The sequence below is a fragment of the Rhinolophus hipposideros genome, assembly GCF_964194185.1.
Source record: "Rhinolophus hipposideros genome assembly, chromosome: 8".
Classification (NCBI taxonomy): domain Eukaryota; kingdom Metazoa; phylum Chordata; class Mammalia; order Chiroptera; family Rhinolophidae; genus Rhinolophus; species Rhinolophus hipposideros.
The window spans coordinates 2,765,166-2,788,996 of record NC_138054.1 but is presented as its reverse complement, the minus strand read 5'-3'; the positions used below and the strand labels follow the sequence as shown (position 1 = coordinate 2,788,996).

The following is a 23,831-nucleotide window of genomic DNA, read 5'->3' as shown; positions in this document are numbered from 1 at the left end:
TATATCAAAATGATCCAGTTTGTAATCATGCGTTACATTTACTTGTTGCATTATACAAATTTTGAAGTCGGATTTTTATTGCAATATTTGAAAGCTTTGTGGGAAATCCTTCATTACACATGGAATATTGAAAGATTCTTCCTTTTTTCTCAGTTTTTTAAATGTGGTAAAACACATAGAGGGTACCAAAAACATGTATACACATTTTAAGAAAGGAAAACTGTATTAAAATTGTAATACTCGGGGGTCAGCACGGTGGCTCAGGTGGTTAGAGCTCCATGCTCCTAACTCTGAAGGCTGCTTGTTCGATTCCCACATGGGCCAGTAGGCTCTCAACCACAAGGTTGCCAGTTCAATTCCTCAACTCCTCCAAGGGATGGTGGGAAGCACCCCCTACAACTAAGATTGAACACAGCACCTTGAGCTGAGCTGCCTCCTGGGTGGCTCAGTTGGTTGGAGCGCGGACTCTCAACCACAAGGTTGCCAGTTCAATTCCTCAACTCCTGCAAGGGATAGTGGGCAGCACCCCCTGCAACTAAGATTGAACACGGCACCTTGAGCTGAGCTGCCGCTGAGCTCCCAGATGGCTCAGTTGGTTGGAGCACGTCCTTTCAACCACAAGGTTGCCGGTTCGACTCCCTCAAGGGATGCTGGACTGCGCCCCCTGCAACTAGCAACGGCAACTGCACCTGGAGCTGAGCTGCGCCCTCCACAACTAAGATTGAAAGGACAACAACTTGACTTAGAAAAAAGTCCTGGAAGTACACACTGTTCCCCAATAAAGTCCTGTTCCCCTTCCCCCAATAACATCTTTAAAAAAAAATTTAATACTCAATATATACTGATAACAAAAGACGAATACAAGTCTCATATGACTTCTGCAATTACAAGAGGTGCTCAAAGTGGTTGCCATCAGCATCCAGACACTTCTGATTACAGAGAACTACTGCTTGAGCAACATTGACCAAAGTGTCCACGTGTATACATTTTTTGGCACCCCTGGTATATAACAAAATTTACCATTTTAATCATTATTATTTTTTAATATATTTTAGTTTTCAATTACACTTGACATTCAATATTATATTACTTTCTGGTGTACAGCATACTGGTTAGACATTTATATAACTTAGAAAGTGATTTCCCCAGATATGTCTTGCCTGACACCACATATAGTTACTACAATATTATTAACTTTTTCCCAAGCTGTAGTTTACATCCCCATGACTATTTTGTAACTGACAATTTGTACTCCTTAATCCCTTCACCTTTTTCACCCTGTCCTATACCCCCTTCCAACTGGCAACCATCAGTTTGTTCTCTGTAGCTATGCGTTTGTTGCTCTTTTGTTTGTTTACTTTGTTTTTTAGATTCCACGTATAAGTGAAATCAGAAGGTATTTGTCTTTCTCTATCTCACTTATTTCACTTAGCACAACACCCTCTAGGTCCATCCATGTTGTCCCAAATGGTAAGAGTTCTTTTTTTATATAGCCGAGTAATATTCCCTTGTATATGTGTAACACTTATTCTTTATACAGTCATCTATTGATGGATACTTAGATTACTTCCATATCTTGGCTATTGTAAATAATGCTGCAGTGAACATAGAGGTGCACACATCTTTTCAGATTAGTGTTTTAGATATCTTCAGATAAATACCCAGAAGTGGAATTGCTGGGTTATGTGGTAGTTCTATTTTTAATTTTTTGAGAAACCTCCATACTGTTTTCCATAAGGGCTACACCAATTTGCAATCCCACCCACAGTGCATGAGGGTTCCCTATTTTTCACAACCTCACCAATACTTGTTATTTATTGACTTATTGATGATAGCCCTTCTGACAGGTATACGGTGATAGCTCATTATTGTTTTAATTTGCATTTCTCTGAGGATTAGTGACTTTGAGCATCTTTTCATGTCTATTGTTTATCGCCATGTCCCTTTTAGAGAAATGTCCCCTCAGTTCCTCTGTGAATTTTAATTGGAATGTTTGTTTTTTGTGTTAAGTTGTATGAGTTATTTATGTATCTTGTATATTAACCCCTTATTGGATAAATTGTTGATGAATACCTATTCCCATTCAGTAGATTATATTTTTCTTTTGGTTTCGTTTGCTGTGCAAAAACTTGTTATTTTGATGTATTCCCACTTGTTTGTATTTTCTTTTCTTTCCCTTGCCCAAGGAGACATATCCAAAAAAATATTGTTAAGAGCGATATTAGACAGTTTACTGCCTATATTTTTTTCTAGGAGTTTTATGGTTTCAGGTCTTACATTTAAGTCTTTAATCTGTTGTGAGTTTATTCTTGCATATGGTGTCAGAATGGGGTCCAGTTTTATTTTTTTACACATATCTGTCCAGTTTTTTCAACACAATTTATTGAAGAGATGTCTTTGCCCCATTGTATATCTTGCATCTTTTGTCATAAATTAATTGCCATATTGGCAGGTGGTTATTTCTGAGCTCTCTATTCTGATCCACTGATCTATTTATCTGTTTTTATGCCAGTACCATGCTGTTTTGATTACTCTAGCCTTGTAGTATCTAGCCTTTCATATCAGGTAGCATAATACCTCCAACTTTGTTCTTCTTTCTCAAGATTGTTTTGGCTATTCAGGATCATTTATGGTTCCATATAAATTTTAGGATTAGTTGTTCTAGTTCTGTGAAAAATGCCATAGGGAGTGTATTGAACCAATAGATTGCTTTGGGTATTATGGACATTTTAACTATATTAATCCATCCTATCCATGAGCATGGTAAATCCTTCCATTTATTTCTATCTCCTTCAATTTCTTTCTTCAATGTCATAATTTTCTGAGTACAGGTTGTTTACCTCATTATTTAAATTCATTCCTAGGTATTTTTTTGATACAATTGTAAATGGAATTGTTTTATTAACTTCTCTTTCTGATAGTACATTACTGGTATAAAAATACAACTGATTTCTGAATATTAAATTTATATTCTACTACTTCACTGAATTCATTTATCAGTTCTAATAGTTTTTGGTGGCATCTTTAAGGTTCTGTCTATGTAGTATCTGCAAATAATGACAGTTTTATTTCTTTGTTTTCAATTTGGATGCCTTTTCTTTCCTTTTCTCTTTTTTTTTCCTTGCCTGATTGCTGTGGCTAAGACTTCCAATACTATGATGAATAAAAGTACTGAAAGTGGACATCCTTGTCTTGTTCCTGATCTTAAGGAGAATGCTTTTAGCTTTTCAACGTGGAGTATGATGTTAGCTGTGGCTCTTCCTTCAGTGGCCTTTATGATATTGAGGTATGTCCCATCTATTCCCACTTTGCTGAGAGTTTTTATTATAAATGAATGGTTTGAGAAGGATAGGTGTTACTTCTTTGACTGTTAGGTAAATTCACCTGTGAAGCCCTCTGGTCCAGGACTTTAGTAATGTTGGTTTTTTTGTTTTTTGTTTTTTGGTTGTTGTTGTTGTTACTGATTTGATTTCATCAGTAGTTATTGATCTGTTCAGATTATCTCTTTCTTCTTGATTCAGTGTTAGAAGATTGTGTGTTTCTAGGAAGTTATCTATTTCTTCCAGGCTGTCCAATTTGTTTGCATATAATTATTGTTCATAATATTTTTTTCATTATCATTTGTATTTCTTTGATGTCACTTCTCAATTCTCTTCTTTCATTTCCGATTTTATTTATTTGGGTCCTCTCTCTTTATTTCTTGATGAGTCTGGTTAAACATTTATCAAATTTGTTTATCTTTTCAAAGAACAAGATCTTGGTTTCATTGATCTTTTGTATTGTTTTTATAGACTCTAGTTTATTTCCACTCTGATCTTTTTTTTTTTCTTTCAATCTGTATGGACTTTATTTCCTTTTTCTTGACTATTGAACTGGCTACGATAGCAAGTATTAAACTGATACAAGCAAATGCCTTTGCCTTTTTCTCAATTTCATGAACAAAGCCTTCATCATTGCACTGTTGAGTAGTATGCTGGCTGTAGATATTAATAGATTCCCCTTATCACTTGAATATGTTTTATTCTTCTTTAGGTAGCTAAGGACTTTTATCGTTAATGGGTTTGAAATTTGTTGAATAGGTGTTTTGCATCCATTGACATAGTCATGTGGCTATAATTCGCATTTCTCTGCTGACCTAATTTGAGTAATGTTTCATGTGCTCACTGGCAATTTGTGCATCTTCGTTTTGAAACGTTTTTTGCCCACGTATTGGCTCATTTTTCTAAGTTGTTTAATTTTATATTATTTACTTGAAAATATTCTTTTTTTAAATTTATTGGGGTGACAATTGTTAATGAAATTACATAATTTCAGGTGTACAATTCTGTATCACATCATCTATAAATCCCATTGTGTGTTCACCACCCAGAGTCAGTTCTCCTTCCATCACCATATATTTGATCCCCCTTACCCTCATCTCCCTCCCCCCACCCCCCGTACCCTCTGGTAACCACTAAACTATTGTCTGTGTCTATGAGTTTTTGTTTTTCATTTGTTTGTCTTGTTCTTTTGTTGTTTTTGGTTTATATACCACATATCAGTGAAATCATAGGATTCTCTGCTTTTTCTGTCTGACTTATTTCACTTCGCATTATACTCTCAAGATCCATCCATGTTGTCACAAATGCTCCTATATCATCTTTCCTTAACGCCGAATAGTATTCCATTGTGTATATGTACCACAACTTCTTTATCCATTCATCTATCGAAGGACATTTTGGTTGTTTCCATGTCTTGGCACCGTAAACAAAGCTGCAGTGAACATTGGAGCACACGTGTCTTTATGGATAAATGATTTCAAATTCTTTGGGTAGATACCCAGGAGAGGGATTGCTGGGACATATGGTAATTCTATTCGTAATTTTTTGAGGAACCTCCACACTGCCTTCCATAGCGGCTGCACCAGTCTGCATTCCCACCAACAGTGTATGAGGGTTCCTTTTTCTCCACAGCCTCTCCAACACTTGTTACTATTTGTCTTGATGATAGCCATTCTGACTGGGGTGAGGTGATATCTCAGTGTGGTTTTTATTTGCATTTCTCTGATGATTAGTGATGTTGAGCATTTTTTCATATGTCTATTTGCCATTTGTATGTCCTCTTTGGAGAAATGTCTCTTCAGGTCCTCTTCCCATTTTTCAATTGGGTTGTTTGTTTTTTTGTTCTTGAGTTTCATGAGATCCTTGTATATTTTGGATATTAGACCCTTATCGGAGGAACTGTTTGCAAAAATCTTCTCCTGTTCAGTCAGTTGTCTCTTTATTTTGTCGATGGTTTCTTCTGCTGTGCAGAAACTTTTAAGTTTCATATAGTCCCATTTGTTTATTTTAGCTTTTACTTCCATTGCCTTTGGAGTCAAAGTCATAAAATGCTCTTTGAACCCAAGGTCCATAAATTTAGTACCTATGTTTTCTTCTATGCAGTTTATTGTGTCAGGTCTTATGCTTAAGTCTTTGATCCATTTTGAATTAATTTTGGTACATGGTGACAGATAACAGTCCAGTTTCATTCTTTTGCACGTGGCTATCCAATTCTCCCACCACCATTTATTGAAGAGGCTGTCTGTCCTCCATTGTATGTTTTAGCTTCTTTGTCAAAAATTATCTGTCCATATTTATGTGGTTTTATTTCTGGGTTCTCAATTCTATTCTATTGGTCTATGTGTCTGTTTTTCTGCCAGTACCATGCTGTTTTGATTGCTGTAGCCCTGTGGTATAAGCTAGTCAGGCAGTGTGATACCTCCAGCATTGTTCTTTTTTCTTAAGATTGCTTTGGCTATTCGGGGTCTTTTGTGGTTCCAAACAAATCTGATGGATTTTTTGTTCTATTTCTTTTAAAAATGGCATTGGGATTTTGATGTGGATTGCATTAAATCTGTTTATTGCTCTGGGTAATGTAGCCATTTTAACTATGTTGATTCTTCCAATCCATGAGCACGGAATGTCTTTCCAGTTCTTTGTGTCTTCCTCAATTTCTTTCAAAAATGTCTTATAGTTTTCAGCATATAGGTCCTTCACATCCTTGGTTAACACTCTGATCTTTATTTCCTTTTTTCTGCTCATTCTGGCCTTTGCTGTTCTTTGCTACCATGTTTCCCTGAAAATAAGACCTAACCAGAAAATAAGCCCTAGCATGATTTTTCAGGATGACATCCCCTGAACATAAGCCCTAATGAGTCTTTTGGAGCAAAAATTAATGTAAGATCTGGTCTTATTTTCGGGGAAACATGGTAGTTCCTTCAAGAGTAAGGTTAGATTGTTGATTTCAGATTTTTCTTCTTTCTTGAGGTCTGTATTGCTATGAATTTCCCTGTTAGGACTGCTTTTGCTGTGTCCCATAGATTTTGGGTCATTGTGTTTTTATTTTCATTTGTCTCAAGATGCCGTTTGATTTCTTCCCTGATTTTTTGGTTGACCCATTCATTGTTTAGTACCATGTTATTTAGCCTCCATGTGTTTGTGTGTTTCTCAGTTTTTTGTCTTGTAATTGATTTCTAGTTTCATACCACTGTGGTCAGAGAAGAAGCTTGATGTGATTTCAATCTTCTTAAATTTATTGCCACTCGTTTTGTGGCCTAACGTGGTCTATCCTGGAAAACATTCCATGTGCACTTGAAAAGAATGTATATTCTGTTGCTTTGAAGTGAAATGTTCTAAAAATATCATTTAAATCCATCTGCTTTAATGTGTTAGTTAAGGTCGCTGTTCCCTTGTTGATTTTCAGTGTAGATGATCTATCTATTGATTTCAATGGCGTGCTTAAGTCCCCTACTATTACTGTATTACTGTGACTCTCTCCTATTATATCTGTCAATATTTGCTTTCTATACTCAGGTGTTCCTACATTGGGTGCATAAATGTTCACAAGGATTATAATCTCTTGTTGAATAGATCCCTTTAGCATTAATAAATGTCCTTCTTTGTGTCCTCTTATAGAATCTCTTTTAAAGTCTATTGTATCTGATATAACTACTGCTACCCCAGAATTCTTTTCTTTCCATTTGCATGAAATATCTTTTTTCATCCTTTTACTTTCACTCTATGTGTGTCTTTCAATCTGAAGTGGGTCTCTTATAGGCAGCATACGAATGGGTCTTGTTTTCTTATCCATTTAGCCATCCTATGTCTTCTGACTTCGTATTTAATCCATTTACATTTAAAGTGATTATTGATAGGTGTGTAGTTATTCTCATTTTATTATTCATTTTTTTTTCTTCTTAAAGAATTCCTTTTAATACTTCTTGTAATACTGGTATAATGGTCATCAACTCCTTTAACTTTTTCTTGTCTGGAAAACAGTTTTTCTCTCCTTTGATTCTAAATGATAGCTTTGCTGGGTAGAGTAATCTTGGTTGTAGGTCCTTGCTTTTCATCACTTGAATATTTCCTGCCAATCCCTTCTGGCCTGCAAACTTTCTGTTGAGAAATCAGCTGACAGTCTTATAGAAGCTCCCTTGTTGGTAACTGAGTGCTTTTCTCTTGCTACTTTAAAGATTCTCTTTTTATTCTTTAAACTTTTGTATTTTAATTATGATGCATCTTGGTGTGGGCCTCTTTGGGTTTATATTGTTTTGGACTTTCTGCATTTCCTGGACTTATATGTCTGTTTTCTTCACCAGGTTAGGGATTTTCAGTCATTATTTCTTCTAATAGGTTTTGAATTGCTGCTCTCTCTTTTCTCCTTCTGCTACTCTTATGATGAGAATGTTGTTACGCTTAATGTTGCCCCAGAGATCCTTAAACTATCCTCATTTTTTTGAATTCTTTTTTCCTTTTTGCTGCTTCGATTGGGTGTTTTCTGCAACCTTCAATTCCAGATTGCTGATTTGATCCTCTGTTTCATCTAATCTTTTGTTGATTCCATTTAATGTATTCTTTATTTCTGACTGTTTCTGTTTTGATATGTTTTGTTTCTATGGTTGTTATCTCTTTGTCGAAGTTCTCACTGAGATCATCTATTCTTCTATGTTCATTGAGCATCCTTATAACCAGAGTTTGAACTCTGTATCTGGTAGATTGCTTGTCTCCATTTTGTTTAGTTGTTTTTCTGAAGTTTGGTCCTATTCTTTCAGTTGGGACATGTTTCTTTGTCTCCTCATTTTGGCTGCCTCCCTGTGTTTGTTTCTATGTATCAAGTAGATCTGCTATGTCTCCCAGCTTTGGCACAGTGGCTTTATGTAGCAGGTGTCCTGTGGGGCCAAGTAGCACAGTCTCCCTGGTCACCTGAGCCGGATGCTCCAGACGTGTTCCTTGTGTGGGTTGTGTGTGTCTTCCTATTTTATTTGAGCCTTGATTGCTATTGGCACATCAGTGGGTGGTATTGGCCCTCAGGCTAATTGGATGTGAGGATGCCGTAACTATAGTAGACAAGCTATTGTGTGGGGACTGACCCCATGGATCAGGATTCACATTTGGAGGGCTCTGGTGCCTGCTGAGGCCACCCTTTCATTGTTCTGTTTATGGCATTAACTGAGTGGTGCTTTTGTATGGTCTAAAGCTGGCCACCATATTTGTTTGTTTTGGAGCATTTGGGGAGGGGCTTCAATGCAGGCCCTTGTCACTTGCTGGCTGTGCTTGGCCCAGGGCCAATTGGTAACACCTACAAAGTGTCTCTGGTTGATAGATGCCTGGGCTGGGCTTGAAGACCAGGGAGAGGCTGTGCTTCAAACTAAGGCCAGCTGCCACTAGCACCATGCTTGGGTCTGCTTAGCAAAAGGTACATGACACTCTAAGGGCAAGCACTGCTTTTTGGGGTTTATGGAATTGAGATCTTAGGACAGTCCACAGCATAAGCTGAGGTTGACCACTTGTGTGTGAAAACCACTGAAAGTTTCAGTTCGGTGAGCTAGTTGGGTGGGGCAGGGTCTATATACCAAGTTCGGGCAAGAAGTGTTAAACAGGTAAATGGAGACTCAGATTTGGCACTTATCTGTGCCTGCAGGCTGTGTGGGAGGAGGGGAGGGCTCAACAAAAGAACAATGGTACCGGCCAGCACTTCCACCTGCATCTGCCAGTTCTGTGGGGGGAGGGCTCAATAAAGGAACAATAGCACCTTCCAGCATTTCTGTCCCAGAGAGAACTGCTCCTCCAGCTCTCATCTTGAATTCAGATGATTCATTTCCTCACCATATGTCTCTGGTACTTTTCAAGCTGCTGTCCCTTCACTTGGAGTTTAGGGCAACTGTTTGTGAGCAAGTGAGTTGTGATTGGGTTAAGCACAACTTAACCCAAAAGGACATCTGGGTCTACAAGAGCCCTTAGGTTCCCCCTGTAGGGTTCACCTTGCTGCTTTTCATGGTCAGATGTGGGGACTCCTTTTCCCAGCACTGGTGCTCTGGGCGGGGGAGCCTGGTGTAGGGCAGGAATTCCTTGCTTCTCTGAAAGGACTGCCACAGCCCATGTATCCCTCCTGATTCTTAACCATCACATGTGGGTGTGGAATCTGTCAGTTTTGTGTTTCCACCCCTCCTACTGCTCTCAACATGGCTTCTACTTTATATCCTTAGTTATAGGAATTCTGTTCATCTGGTCTTCAGATGATTCTTAAGAGTGGTTGCTTTATAATTTGGTTGTAATTTTGATGTAGGGTGGAAACAGATGAGCACAGAATTTGTCTGCTCCGCATTATGACCAAAAGCCCTAGTTTTAATCACCTTTTTTTGACACAATTCAGTGTTGTTAAGTAAATTCATAATGTTATGCAACCATCACCACCATCCATCTTCAGAACTTTCTAATATTTCTAAACTGAAACTCTGTACCTATTAAACAATAATTCCTCATTCCATTCTCCCCCTGCCCCTGGCAACCACCATTCTACTTTCTGTCTATAAATTTGCCTCAAGGTACTTCATATAAGTGGAATAATACAGTAGTTGTCCTTTGTGTTTGGCTTATTTCACAGAGCTTAATGTCCTCAAGAGTCATCTATGTTGTTGCTTCTATCAGCATTTCATTCCTTTTTGAGACTGAATAATAATTCATTGTATGTTTTGTTTGTTGCTTCCAACCTTTGATTATGGTAAATAATAAAGATCAGAGCAGAAATGAAATGGAGACTTTATAAAAATACAAAATGTCAATGGAACCAAAAGCTGGGTTTTTTTTAAAGATAAATAATTGAGAAACCTTTAACCAGACTCATCAAGAAAAAAAGAAAGAGGACCGAAATAAAATCAGAAGTGAAAGTGGAGAAGTGACGACACCACAGAAATACAAAAAATTTCAAGAAAATACTATGAGAAAAGTCATCAACAAATTGGACAATCTGGAAGAAATGGATAAATTCCTAGAAGCATACAATCTTCCAAGGCTGAATCAAGAAGAAACAGAAAATCTGAACAGACCAATTACTACTAAGGAAATCAAATCAGTAATCAACAAACAAAAGTCCTGGACCAGATGGCTTCACAGACGAATTTTACCAAACATTCAAAAGAAAAAGAAAATTAACACCTAGTCTTCTCAAACTATTCCAGAAAATTCAAGAGAAGGGAAGGCACCCAAGCTCATTTTACAAGGCGACCATTACCCTGATTCCAAAACCAGTCAAAGACATTACAAAAAAAAAGAAAACTATAGACCAATATCCCTAATGACTATATAGAGGCGAAAATCCTCAACATAATATCAGCAAACCAAATTCAGCAATACATAAAAAATAAAAGAAAATAAAGTCACAGGTCCTCAAGAGAGTTAATAAATCCCCAACATGATAAACACAAAGAAAATCCCACAAGGATACATGATAATCAAATTACAGAAAATCTTAAAAGTACCCAGAAAAAAGAAGAGAATTATTTACAGAGAACTATTAGAAGGATGTTTTGTTATCAAAAACTATGCAAGGCAGAAGTCAATGGAGCAACATCTTTAAACTGCTGAGAGACACATACAACCTAGAATTCTGTACCTAGTGAAACTATTTCAAAAATGGCAGTGAATTAAAGACTTTATTCAGACAGACAAAAACTGAGATGGTTCATTGCCAGCAAACATTTAGACAGAAGGAAATGATACTAGTTTGAAGCTTGGATCCATGTGAAGAAAGGAAGAGCAAGAAAAATGGTAAATATGTGGGAAAATGTAAATGTTTTCCTCCTCATTTTAAAATTTCTTTAAAAAATAATTAATTATTGAAAGTAAAAATAATAGCAATATATTGTGAAGTTTCCAATACATGTATATGTAAATTGTATGACAACAGAATCAGAAAGTATGGGGACAGGATGGAAGCATTTCATCATTATATTGTTTGTAAGGTTCTTACACTAGATATGAATTCATACAAAATTATTTGAAGATAGACTGCAATAAGTTAAAGTGCATACCTTAGAGAAACTACTAAAACAAAGAAAAACCAAAAAAAATAGCACAAAAATATTAATTGAAATGGGTTGTAGACCTAAATGTAAGAGCTAAAACTAAAAAACTATTAGATGAAAACAAAATAGAAAACCTCAGGGGTAGGCCAAGATTTCTTAGGTGGTTTCCCAATTATTGAGTTACATGAGGTTTCATGTCTTGAACATATGGTCTTTCTATCCATGACTTGCATTTTCAGTTTCTTAAGAGTGCCTTTCAAATAGCAAATATTTTACTATTTTTATGTAGTTCAGTTTATCATTCTTTACGATTTTTTTGTTTTGTGTATGTATGTTTGCGTTGAATTTTTCAATCAGTTTGGGGCAAAGGCAAGGATCTCTTAGGACACTAAAAGCAAGAACCATAAAACAAACAAAAAATGACTAAAAGAATACTACAATTAAAAATCTCTACTCCTTGAAAGTGACCATTAAGGACTTTCGATCAAAACAGAGGAGTAGGTAAATGCTGTGTTCACCTCTTCCCACAGTCACATCAAAATTACAGTTAAATTATAGAACAGTCACCCTTGAGAATCACGTGAAGACAAGCTGAACAGAACTCCTATAACTAAGGATATAAAGAAGAAATGATGACAAGACTGATAGGAGGTGTGGAGACTAGAAACAGGCTGGTTCCAAACTGATTCTCGTTAGAAGAAGAGAGAGAGCTAGGGATTGAAAACCAATTTGAAGAAATGACTGAAAACTTCCCTAACCTGATGAAGGAAACAGGCATGCAAGTCCAAGATGTGCAGAGTCCCAAACAAGATGAACCCAGAGGCCCACACCAAGACACATTATAATTAAAATGCAAAAGGTCAAAGACAAAAAGGAAATCTTAAAAAGAAAAAGAGAAAAAGCACGTGTTAACCACAAACCAAAAATCTATGAGAAATAAAGAGAAAGGAATACAAACAGAACACTACAGAAAGTCATCAACATGCAAGAGAATAAGAAAGGAACAGAGAAATACAAAAATAATCAGAAAACAATTAATAAAATGGCAGTAACTTCATACCTATCAATAATTAAATGTAAATGGATTAAATGCTCCAGTCAAAAGATGAGTGGATAAAGAAGAAGTGGTACATAGATAAATACAATGGAATATTATTTGGCCATTAAAAAGAATGAAGTCTTACCATTTGTGACAACATGGATGGACCTAGAAGGTATTATGCTAAGAGAAATAAGTCAGACAGAGAAAGACAAATACCATGATTTCACTTATATGTGTATCTAAAAAACAAAATAAACGAACAAGCTAGACAGCAGCAAACTCATAGAGACAGAACAACCTAATGGTTGCCAGATGGGAGGAGGTTGAGGACTGTGTGAAAAAGGTGTAGGGATTAAGAAGTGCCAATTAGCAATTACAAAATAATCATTGGAATATAAAGTACAGCATAGGGAAGAGAGTCAATAATATTGTTTTAACTATGTATAGTGCCAGGTGGGTACAAGACTAATTGGGGGATCACTTCATAAGTTATATAAATGTCTGAGCACTTTGCTATACACCTGAAACTAATATAATGTTGAATGTCAACTGTAATTGAAAAAATATTTTAATTTTGTAAGAAAAGAAAGTGACCATTAAGAAAATAAAAAGCAAGCTATTGTCTGCAAAAAAAAAAAATAAGTGTAATAGTTATATCTGACAAAGGACTTGTAACTAGAAAATGCAAAGATCTCCCATAATTTAAAAATAAGGAGACAATCGACTCAATTTTACTATTTTAAAAATGGGCCAAATATCTGAACAGATACTTCACACAAGAAAATACACAAATGGCCATTTAGGATATGAAACAATGCTCAATGTGACTAGTCATCTGGGAAATGCATATTTTTATCACAATGTACTACCACTACACTCCCTTTAGAATGGCCAAAATGAGAAAGATCGACAATACTAATGAGGATGTTGGAACAATTGGAACTCTCTTACATTACTGATGAAAGTATAAATGGTACAACCACTTTGAAAATTCATTGGGCTTTCTTTTAAAATCAAATCTGTATGTACCATATAACCAGCAATTTTCCTAGACGATTACCAAAGAGAAATGAAAACATGTGTCTACATAGAGACTTATACATGAATATGAATTACAGCTTTATTCCTAATAAAGCGTGACTTCCCCCAGTGTCTAATCAACTAGTGAATGAATAAACAAATGTGGAGTGTCCATACAACAGAATACTATTCAATAATGAAAAGGAGTAAACTACCGATACACACAACAACATGGATAAATCTTAAGATCATTACAATTTAGTGAAAGAAGTCAACCATAAAAGAGTACATACTGTACAATTCTATTTATATGATATTCCAGGAAAGAATAATTTGTACTTATAGAATCCAATCAGTGGTTGTATGAGCATGATTGGGGCTATGTCAGGTGAAGTGACGAGGAAAAAGGACAGGGAATGTTTTGGGGTGGTAGAAATGTTTTATATCTTGATTGTGATAGTGGTTATTTGAATGCATGCATTTTCAAAACTTATCTAACTATTCACTTGTTACACATTTTATTGTTTGTAAGTTATACCTCAATATAGTTGACTTTTTTAATAAAAAGAATAGAAAACAAGGAACTTAAGTGGCCATCGTGAAGGAATGTTTAAGTGAATTTGATCAACTGTTACACAACTATTAACAATAATGTTAAAGAGAAATCTGAATAACATGAAATATCATTATGACGTTAGATGACAAAAAAACAGGATACAGTTTAACTAGATCTAAATTCTCTAAAATTATGCCTACAAAAAGTTAGAAGAAAACACACCAAAAATTTAATAAATGTCAGTTTCTACATGGGAGATTTATGGGTGACTTTTCATATTCTTCTGTATACATTTCTCCATATCCAAATTTTCTACAATGAACATATGCTTTTGTAGTAAGGAATCATCTTATACATAATTTTTCAAACTTAGGGGTAGTCTTGCAAATGAATCCTCAAATAAGACTCTTTTGGAAGTATATGCAAGTTGGCCATTCTCCTGTCTTGGAGATAATGTTCTGTTTTCAGTCACCAAGTCACCCTTCTGTCCTGTATTCCCATGGGATAAATACCTATTTTTTGACCTAGCGCAGTCTGTCACAAACTAGGATGCTATTCCAGGAGATTTCTAAAAAAGCATTCCATGTCTAGTTCCTTTAAAAAATATTGAATATTACAACCCTTCTTGGAGAATCACCAGATTTAAAGAAACTGATTTAAATCAACAGTTTAAAGAAAGTGTTTAACTTTTTTTAACCCAGCATTTTCGAAGCTTAATTTAAAATTTTATGTTAAAAATCCTACACAAAGAACAATTCTGTGAATCACCCACTGGGAAATGTTTGTCTGTCACTTCCTAAGGTGATACTTGTCATTGGTAGTTTCTTCCTCTGTACGGAAGGCCCAGTAAAGCAGTTGAGTCAGTTTCACTAAAATTTATTTCAAATTTCAGGCAACGACCTTCATTTTGTTTCAACTGACAGACTAAACCACAAATCAAGCTTTTAGTGGTATATTAAAAATTACCTTTGCCTGGTATATAAAATTTTAGTGAAATCAAACTTTGTCCAAACTCTTCCAGAAAAGAGAGATGGATGTGAGGTGACGACTATTCCAAATGAACTAAAGACCTTCCTTTGTCCTTTAGTGAGCCTTCCGAGTGGCAGCATGTCTCACTGGTGGCAGTTACCATCTGTGTGCCCAGTACCTTTCCAAGTCTTTCTGTATCACCTCATTGGGTTTGTGGGAAAAGAGTGTTTACAATGCATATTCCTCACAGTTTGTCTGAAAACAGAAAATTCCTTCTCAGGGCCAGATAATAAAATCATGGCTTTGTGCATGCTGTCTGTACGTTATGTTCTGTTGTTTGGTTTTTTGCAATTTCCTTCCTCTGGGTCTTCTATTGGCTCCATGTATCGGCATATTGATCGCAGCTGGAAGAAAAGCAGGAAAGCCACAGACAACTGCATGTGCCAGGGCCACAGCTGCTCCTTGAGCTTCAGAATCCCCACTGCGTCTGTCTGTGAGCTTTCCACAAGCCTAGCGAGTCCTTCTTGGGAACAGTGTGCGCACAGTCGGAAACCAGGCAGAAATGAGCAAAGAAAACACAGTGAGATATGAACAAAGCTTAGAAAGCCAAGGATAGTATTGTATTTTAGTAACTCATAGTTTTATTACTATTAATATTTGAAGAAATGTTTTTCTAGACCTTTAGGAGTACATGCCTCCTTCTCTCAATTATGCTGTCTTAATTTTTTTATTTCATGACGTGGTCAGCTCCATTCCTAAGATATCTGTCCTTATGTGTACATAATACCGTGTGCCATAAAAACACAGTCCCCGTGCCACATTCTTAGGGATGGAATCCCAGCTCTGCAACTTCCTTGGGGACTTACTTATCCTCTCTGTATCCATTTTCCCAATTGTAAAATGGGGCTATTAAGAGTACCTAGCTCCCAGGAGTTGTGTGAAGATTAAATGGGTTAATATAGGTGCAGCACCTAAAACCATGCCTGATATATCCTAAGCTCTATATAAGCGTTTGCTGTTAATGAAATAGTTACTTGATTGAACATTACATTTGTCAATAGTGAATACAAGGGATAAATAAAATGTAGAAACTGTAAGATTGGGCACCTGATTATATATTTGGGGACAAGAAAAAGTAAAGAAGGTTACACTAATGTTTCATGCTTGTATGACCAGAAGAAATTTAACAAAGACACTTAGCAGAGAAAGGTCCTTGTAGGAGGAAGAACCAGCTTGCTCAGTTGGAGTTAGACATGTCTTTGTCTCCGACTCCTGACCCCTTCTGAAAAGTAATTGGCCATGTATCAGAATTATAACACCTTTTTTCCTAAATCTGCCTCCTGTAGAACTGTGGTTCTCAAACTTAATTTTCTGTGAATCACTTGGGGATCTTGTCAAAATGCAGATTTGGAATTAGTAGGTGTGGGTGGGATTCTGAATTTCTAAGAAGAGATTCTGAATTTCTGAGAAGATATCAGGTTACACCAATGCTGCTGGTCCATGAGTACAAAGCCTGAGAGAACTATACAACCTCACGTTTGAATGAAACTTGACAATTTCCATGTCCAATTCCTTATCACTTTCAACCTTGTTTTAGTCATCTGTGACCTTCACCTTCCCTGGTAGACGAGACAGTCATTTCCTTAAGGGCAGAATCTGGTTCCGGTTCCTGTCTGTACCTTTCATTCTGCCCAGCACAGTCAGACATTTGGTAAAGAAATTGACATTTTAATGAATCAATAATGCAAAGAAGAATTTTGGAAGTTGGGGAATTTGATTGGGAGATATTGCAAGGGGAGTAATTTCTCAAAAATGTAAAGACTTAAAAATTCCAGGGTTTCCCATGGGAACAAATCAGTAAGTTCCTCGTTTTTCCTTCTATTCCTCACAATTCCACTATTCATAAGGTCATTGCAATTGGATTAAGTTCATCATCTGATTAACTGAAGTGAACAGATCTTTCTGGACTTTCCATTTCTGCCATTAATAAGTTCAGGAATGCCCTCAGATGAGATGAAGAGATCTGAAAAGCAAGTTATTTCTCTCTTTTTTTTATATGATTGAAGGAAATAGACCAAAGGAAGACTGGGATCTCCAAAGTATAAAGCCAGAGTTTCTGGAAATTGCTTCTGGTCCAACCAGGACCAAACTGCTCTTTAATCTGAGACACTATGCTTCTCAGATTAAAGAGCAGGAATGCAAGTCACATCAGAGCCTAAGGACCACTGTGGTTTCTCCAGCCAGCATCACCTACCCAAACCCACCAGTTCTGGATGACTCGGTTTCTTTCAAATGAACTAACAATTTATAAAGTAGTTTGCTTACTTCAAACATTATATTATCATTCCATCAAAATAACCTTGGAAATTGGAGAATGCCCAAGAGCTTATCTCTTTGGAAACATGTAACATGATTTCCTAAATCATTTTGCATTTTAAAATGTTTGACATTGCTTAAATCCCAACAAGTTAAAGTCCATAAACCCATAACCAGTATCTTTGTTTGTAGTAGTTTTATTTTAAAGACAATGTTGAGAGTTGAAATATTGAATAAAAATAAAAAGTAGTATATTAAATAATCATTGCAATGCAATTTAGTCATCTAGATTATCTTTATGCCCTCTATTTTGTTTTTTAAAGAAGGTATTTCACATTTCAAAGAAATTATCCATATTCTTTTGTGGGCTTAAAAATGTATTGTGGATTGCTGGTGTTGGGATGGAGGAGTTTTTTTGTGTGTTTTTAATACAGAATTCATATTGCTTTTAAATAACCCTCCAAAGTTTCTATTGAAATGTATATTTTAGAATAAATAAATATCCTCCACTCAATAGTAGAGGCAATTTAACACCTTATTTTCTAAAAATAGGTGCATCTTTTGTTTGTGTTTTCTTAAGGAATCAAGCATAGCATTTTATTATTAGTAATGTTCTGTTAAGCTTCAAAACTTGTGAAGAATAATATATATAAATTCTTATTTTTTTAATGTGTTAAGTATCCATGCTAATAAAACAAAACCTTGAGCATAATGAATGTCTTTATATTTAGGAAGGAGAGAAAAGTGAATGAGTATTTTTACTAGTCAGAGTTCTTTTATTTTTAAGGGACTGAAATTGAACTCAAAGTAGCCTCAGGAACACTTGGGTCCAGAATCCGGAGGTCTGTCAGTGCTCTCTGCTTTTTGGCCTACTGCTCTTGGAATGCCACCGTCATTCCTTCAGTTTGCCCCTATGACCGAGGACATCACTGATAGCATTTCTGGGGAGACAGCCTAACATAGTCAAAGAGGACTAGAACCTTCTTGATAGCTATCCTCTTCAAGAAACCCTGCAGGAGGATCTGGCTGGCCCCATTGGTCCTGTGATCATCTCTAGACCTATCACGGAAGCCAGAGTGTGGACCAGGCTCCTGGGCCTTGTCCTGTTGTCAGAGAGAGAGAAGTCTATGCTTGGCAGCCTCGCAGAAATCTGTGGTTTGAGTGGGAGAAGAGCAGTATCCTCCACCAGCAGTGGAATGTCATAGCTAAAAAAAAAAAAAAAAAAAAAAGGCAAAACATGGTGTTAAGTACACAAAAACAACGTGTTCACCGTAGCCCAAAATATGATTCCAGGGCCGTGGGTGCTGTTTCACTGAGAAGGAAAGTGAGGCACAGTGACCCTCCAGAGGTTCTCAGCTAGTGTGTGTGGTAGAGCCAGGATCTAAATTGAGTGTTTCTGAATCCAAAGGCCCTTTATATTGCACTTTTCATCCTTTTGGTTTATAGCCCTCAAAGAAAACTTGGTGATGTGATGGGTGCATGCGAACGGCAGAGTCACAGCATAAGCAGACAACTTACCAAATCCGGCTGAGGCCTGCGTGCCTCTGGGAAAGAAAAGCCCCAGCCATAATGCAAAGAGAGTAAAAGAAGCTAAATCTTGGCTTTTGAGCATTCAGGAGCCCAAGTTCTGATGAAAAAAGCAAGATCTAAATGATCTTTTAAGGATAATTTTCACCATCTGCAATTTTGTTCTGTCACTTGAAGCATAGCCCCACCCCACCCCAACCTGTAGCACACTCCTGGTTCCTTGAGCACCTCCTGTCCTTTAGGATCTGTATCTGGAAGGGAAGGAGATAAGACTGATACCCGTCACATTCACCAGTGTGTCCTCAGTGCTCACAGCGGCTGGCCTGCCATAGGTGCTCTGTGGTACCTACCCAACCGAGCCCAAATGGATGTCCAAAAACCAGCGTGTCCAGGAAGTCCTTCCAAGAGTGCCCATTGTCACCTTGACGTCCCCAAGTTAGGTGATCAGGAACTCCTTCAGCATAATTCCTCACATGGTGGTGACAGCTATAGAAAAGCCATCATGCTTTCTCCCCCAGGAAGCTACTAAGAAGGGATGATAAGGACCTGAATTTACAAAAGGGCGTAGAGATGGAGAGGACACACTGACCCAAGGAAAACAGAATCAACAGGATTCAGTGAACAGTTGGTTACAGGGGGTGAAGGAGAACTTGATTAGTGGGGCCATCAAGTAAGGCAGAAAACTTTCTTCCCTCCCATCCTTTTTACCTGCTGTGTTTTATGTACTGAAAGGAAGGGAAGAGATATCTTCTTTAAACTTCTGAACTTTCTTTTTAACCTTATTATTACATGCCTTTCGTATTAGACACATCAATCAATATCTGGAACATTCTCACCTTACCTGTAAGATCTGTTGTCACTTCCCATTTCTGCTTTTTTAAAAAAATATCTGTTGTAATTTTCTTTGAAAAAGCTTGAAAAATGTATCGCCATCTATATATTTAATATTGACAAAAATGTTTGCTCTTGAAATCTTTGATGTCATTTGAGTGATTTGTACTTTGTGTTATCAGAAAGTAACACATTCATTTGAGTTTGGGTTAGTGGAAGATATTCAGGGCAGCAGATCAGCACCACATGCAGTCCTGATGAAATTTAAGGTGGTTTGGCAATTCATGGTCAGTCTTTAGTATTGAGAAGGCACCCTTATGACAACAAATGTTTTCTTCTAAGAACATTTCAGGCTGTGTGTTTGTTTATTCAGAGGAGGCTGCATTGGTGGTTGGTTTTTTTGTTTTTTTTAGTGTTAGGTTTTGCCTTTCACTTTCTCATCAACTTATTACTCAGTAATTTGAAAAGGAAGCACTTTTCTCCTACAATTAAAGTGATAGTAGCATAAACCAAACAGTAGCAAATACTTGTCTTGACTAATTTTCTGTCACTAATCTTGTTAAATTTTGAGAAGAGAGTTTAAGAGTAGCCTGTAACCACGTGAGAACCGCCACGTACTGCATGGGACTGTGGGGAGATGTTTCAGCCCATGGAAATATGTATCATAGTTTGTGGTTGTGTATCTACATTTTCAGTATAAACAATAAGGACAATTATTATGTATTTAAAAAGACACTCATTTCTAAAATCCTCCTGGCTGACATGAGACGTTCATGCAAATTCCTTCCCTAATTGGGAATTGTTTCCTGGTGGGTGGGATTCCTGGCCCCTGGCCCTTAAGGACACGCATGAGCAGGACTGTACAAAAAGGAAGCTCCAGGCTGCGAATGCTGAATCCCTGTGCCTGAGCCTGTGACTGTGTTTGACTACATTATAGGGAAAAGACTTACTTCCCATCAGTCATGTTTAATGAACAGATTTTCCCATGGCACACTTCAGAGGATCCTTAAGGGGGACAGTTGGGAGAAGGAAAATCACTGGGCTGTGCACTTTCTCCTCTGGGAAGACCCATGCCATTGAGGGTGCATAGGTGACTAAGCGTCCCATTCCTGACAGCAATGTGGCATCTGTTTTCAGACCATCTACCTCTGAGCCGCCCAACAGCTCTAACCCCTACCTTAACTCTTGCTAAGTGTTTCTTTGATGTCCATACTGAGATGAGTGACATCTGTGCAACTGAGTGATGAAAATGTGACTCACGTGCAGTCATCACCCTTAGAATCTGCCATTAGAGCTAGAAAATCACTCACTGTGAGATTTCAGGCTGCATAGAAGCTTGTTTCTGAAGGTAGGTACTGTGGGGGCTGCCTGGAGATCCTCTAAATAGATCCAAGCCTTCAAAAGTTATGACCACACAGAACACTTGGTCATACATAATAAAGAGAGTTGGACTTTCCATAGAAGCTTCAACTTACCATATTTCCCCGAAAATGAGACAGGGTCTTATATTAATTTTTGCTCCAAAAGACGCATTAGAGCTAATTTTTTCATGTACAACAATCTACATTTATTCATGTAAAACAATCTACATTTATTCATTTATTCATGTACAAAAACCTACATTTATTCAAATACAGTCATGTCATCTTCTTCTGGAACGTCGTCATAACTCTCCAAACCCCGAATTCTGCCTTGAATTTCTTGCAACTCCATTTCCTGTAGAACCATTGGCCCCGATCTCTCCTGTCCAGCAATAGAGCTCTCCTGAAATGAGCACTTCTTGTCCATGTAGCCTGCTCGTAGCGCATTGGCAACACAGCTGTCAGTGATTTTATCCCATGAAGTCTTCACCCAAGTCACGACCTCTTGCAGGCGAAGCTTCACAAAGTTTTCACGCGGATTTCTCTCCATTCTATTTTCAATGTAGTCATTGATTTCCATGCGCAAATGGTCCTTGAACGACTTGTTTATTGCAATAGCAAGAGTCTGGAGATAGGCAGTCATTCCTGCGGGAATCATTATTTCATCTATTCTTCTCTCTGCAAGGAAGTTCTTCATGTCTTTAGTGCGGTGAGTGCTGGCTGAATCCCAGACTAGCAGACCTCTTTGGCCACCTCGCAAAACAAGTGGCAGTGTCAAATCGACCCACTTCCTTATGACTGCTTGTGTGCACCAGGCTTTTTCAGTTTCAAGAACATAAATGCCTGAAACACGTTCAACCTTATCTTTCTTGCCCTTAGTGATGATTAGAGGTGGGGCTTTCTTTCCATCCATTCAAATTGCCAAAATACAGGTAACACGTGCACTTTCGTAACCAGTGGAGGGAATGTAGATTGACGAGGCACCCCTCTAATTGTCGTTTGAGATCCTTGCCCATAAACACCGCAGTTTCATCCATAGCAGTCATGTTGGAGAGTTGGCATTTAGAAAAGTCGATGCCACCAACAAAGGACTTGAATGCAAGTGCACATTTAATAACGTTAGTATCTTCCAGCTTGAAGAGTGTTGTCGATCTTCTTAGAGACAGTTCACATCACTGAAGGAAGCCATCCAGCCAGTGTTGTGATGCTTTGAATTCTTCTGGGAATGTTTCTAACTGTGGTGCCATTGCAAGGGTAAATGCTTGAATATCAGCCCTGCGCACAACAAAGCCTTTGCTCTCCTGCCAGCAATCCATTCCCAGATGATGTCTTCCAGCTCAGGAAATAATGGTTGCCGACCTGATCCACACCTGCGCTTCTTGGCATTTCCCTTGTCCACCTGTTGACTGAGGTTATTGTACTCTGCTCGCCATTTTTCAGACCATTCAGAGATCCAACTTCTTCTCTTTGCAGAAAGCCGTAAGATTCTTGCCCCGGGAGTCCTCCATGATTCCTTTCTTGTGCTCGATGGAATAGCTCTTTCTTTTTGCACTCATCTTGTCTGGGAGTCAAAATATCATTTCCTTTAAATCTATCATTAAATCAAGTGTTAACTGAAGACTGTGAGACAAGAATGGCAACAAAAATGATTATAGTTAAGAATGATGGTCCACAAAAGGGACGAAAAATTGCAGGCACCAAAATTCAGAAAATGTTTCTTTATTTCACACGAGTGCATTAAGTACGCCCATTACAACACACGATGTATTGAATTATGAAGATTCATATTAGACACAACCATGTCCATTTGTTATCAAGTGAGCACGTTATTCGTGCATTGTGTCTATACTCCGATTAGTCATTTGGCAATAAGTCTCGAGTTCATCTGTTTACATAGGTGTTTAGCTCTCGTCCAAAGGCGCCTGCTTGGGTATTTACAAACCTCCTGAATTATAATTTATATCATCATTTATTTTAAGTATTAATGTCAATCATATTATTTATTTATATTATGTATTAATATTATTCTTTTATAATTCAATACATCTGTCGTGTGTTGCAATGGATGTACTAAATGCGTCCGTCTGGCTGACGATCTTAACTGGGGCTTATTTTGGGGGTAGGGCTTATATTATCAGCAACCTGAAAAATCATGCTAGGGCTTATTTTTCGGTTAGGTCTTATTTTCAGGGAACTACAGTACCATTGAAAGAGAACCCCATCCCCTTCTTTCTTTGTTCTTTGTCTTTGTCCCTTCCGCTGTCTGTCTGGAATTTAAGCCCTACCATCATTTTAACTTCTAATATGTTTGGGGCTTTAAGCCATAAAAGACAATCTATAACAGCATAAGTGATCTGAGCCATTACCGCAGCAGCAGGATGTTGAATGATTAGTATGCAGAAGATCTCACCTGAGTCCTGATGTCATGCTGTGCCCTGGAGGTTAAGGCACCTCATTCCGTTTCACACACCGCTGGTGCAATTCACCGGGCAGCAGGTCAGTTAAATTCTTTAACTAGGGATCCATTAGATCCTCAAAACAGCTGCTGCCTCTATGTTACCTAATTAAACAGCCAGCACAGTACCTAAGACATAGCAGGCGCTCAGTAAATGTGCTTTTCTCCCACTTCATTTTTCTCTGAAAGCCAAACTCATCTAAGAGAATTAAAAGGCATTCTCTTGTGCTTGAGAGGTATAGGCTCTAATTGGGTGACAGTAAGAGCACATTATTTACAAATACACGCAAATAGATGATGGTGTTTGTAAAAATTCATTATCTCAGTACTGAAGTAATAGCACCATGATCCTGACTGGAGTGCTGTCCGCAGAAACATAGATTTAAACGGGTCCTTAGCCAAAGTGGGAGATTGGGACGGCAGTTCAGAAG

At 37.5% G+C, this 23,831-nt stretch overlaps 1 protein-coding gene across 2 annotated transcripts in view; it reads left to right on the top strand.

The window, feature by feature from the left end:
* The window catches only part of GMDS (GDP-mannose 4,6-dehydratase), a 667,570-nt gene that overhangs the window by 525,668 nt on the left and 118,071 nt on the right, over nt 1–23,831 (top strand). The window lies entirely within an intron of this gene.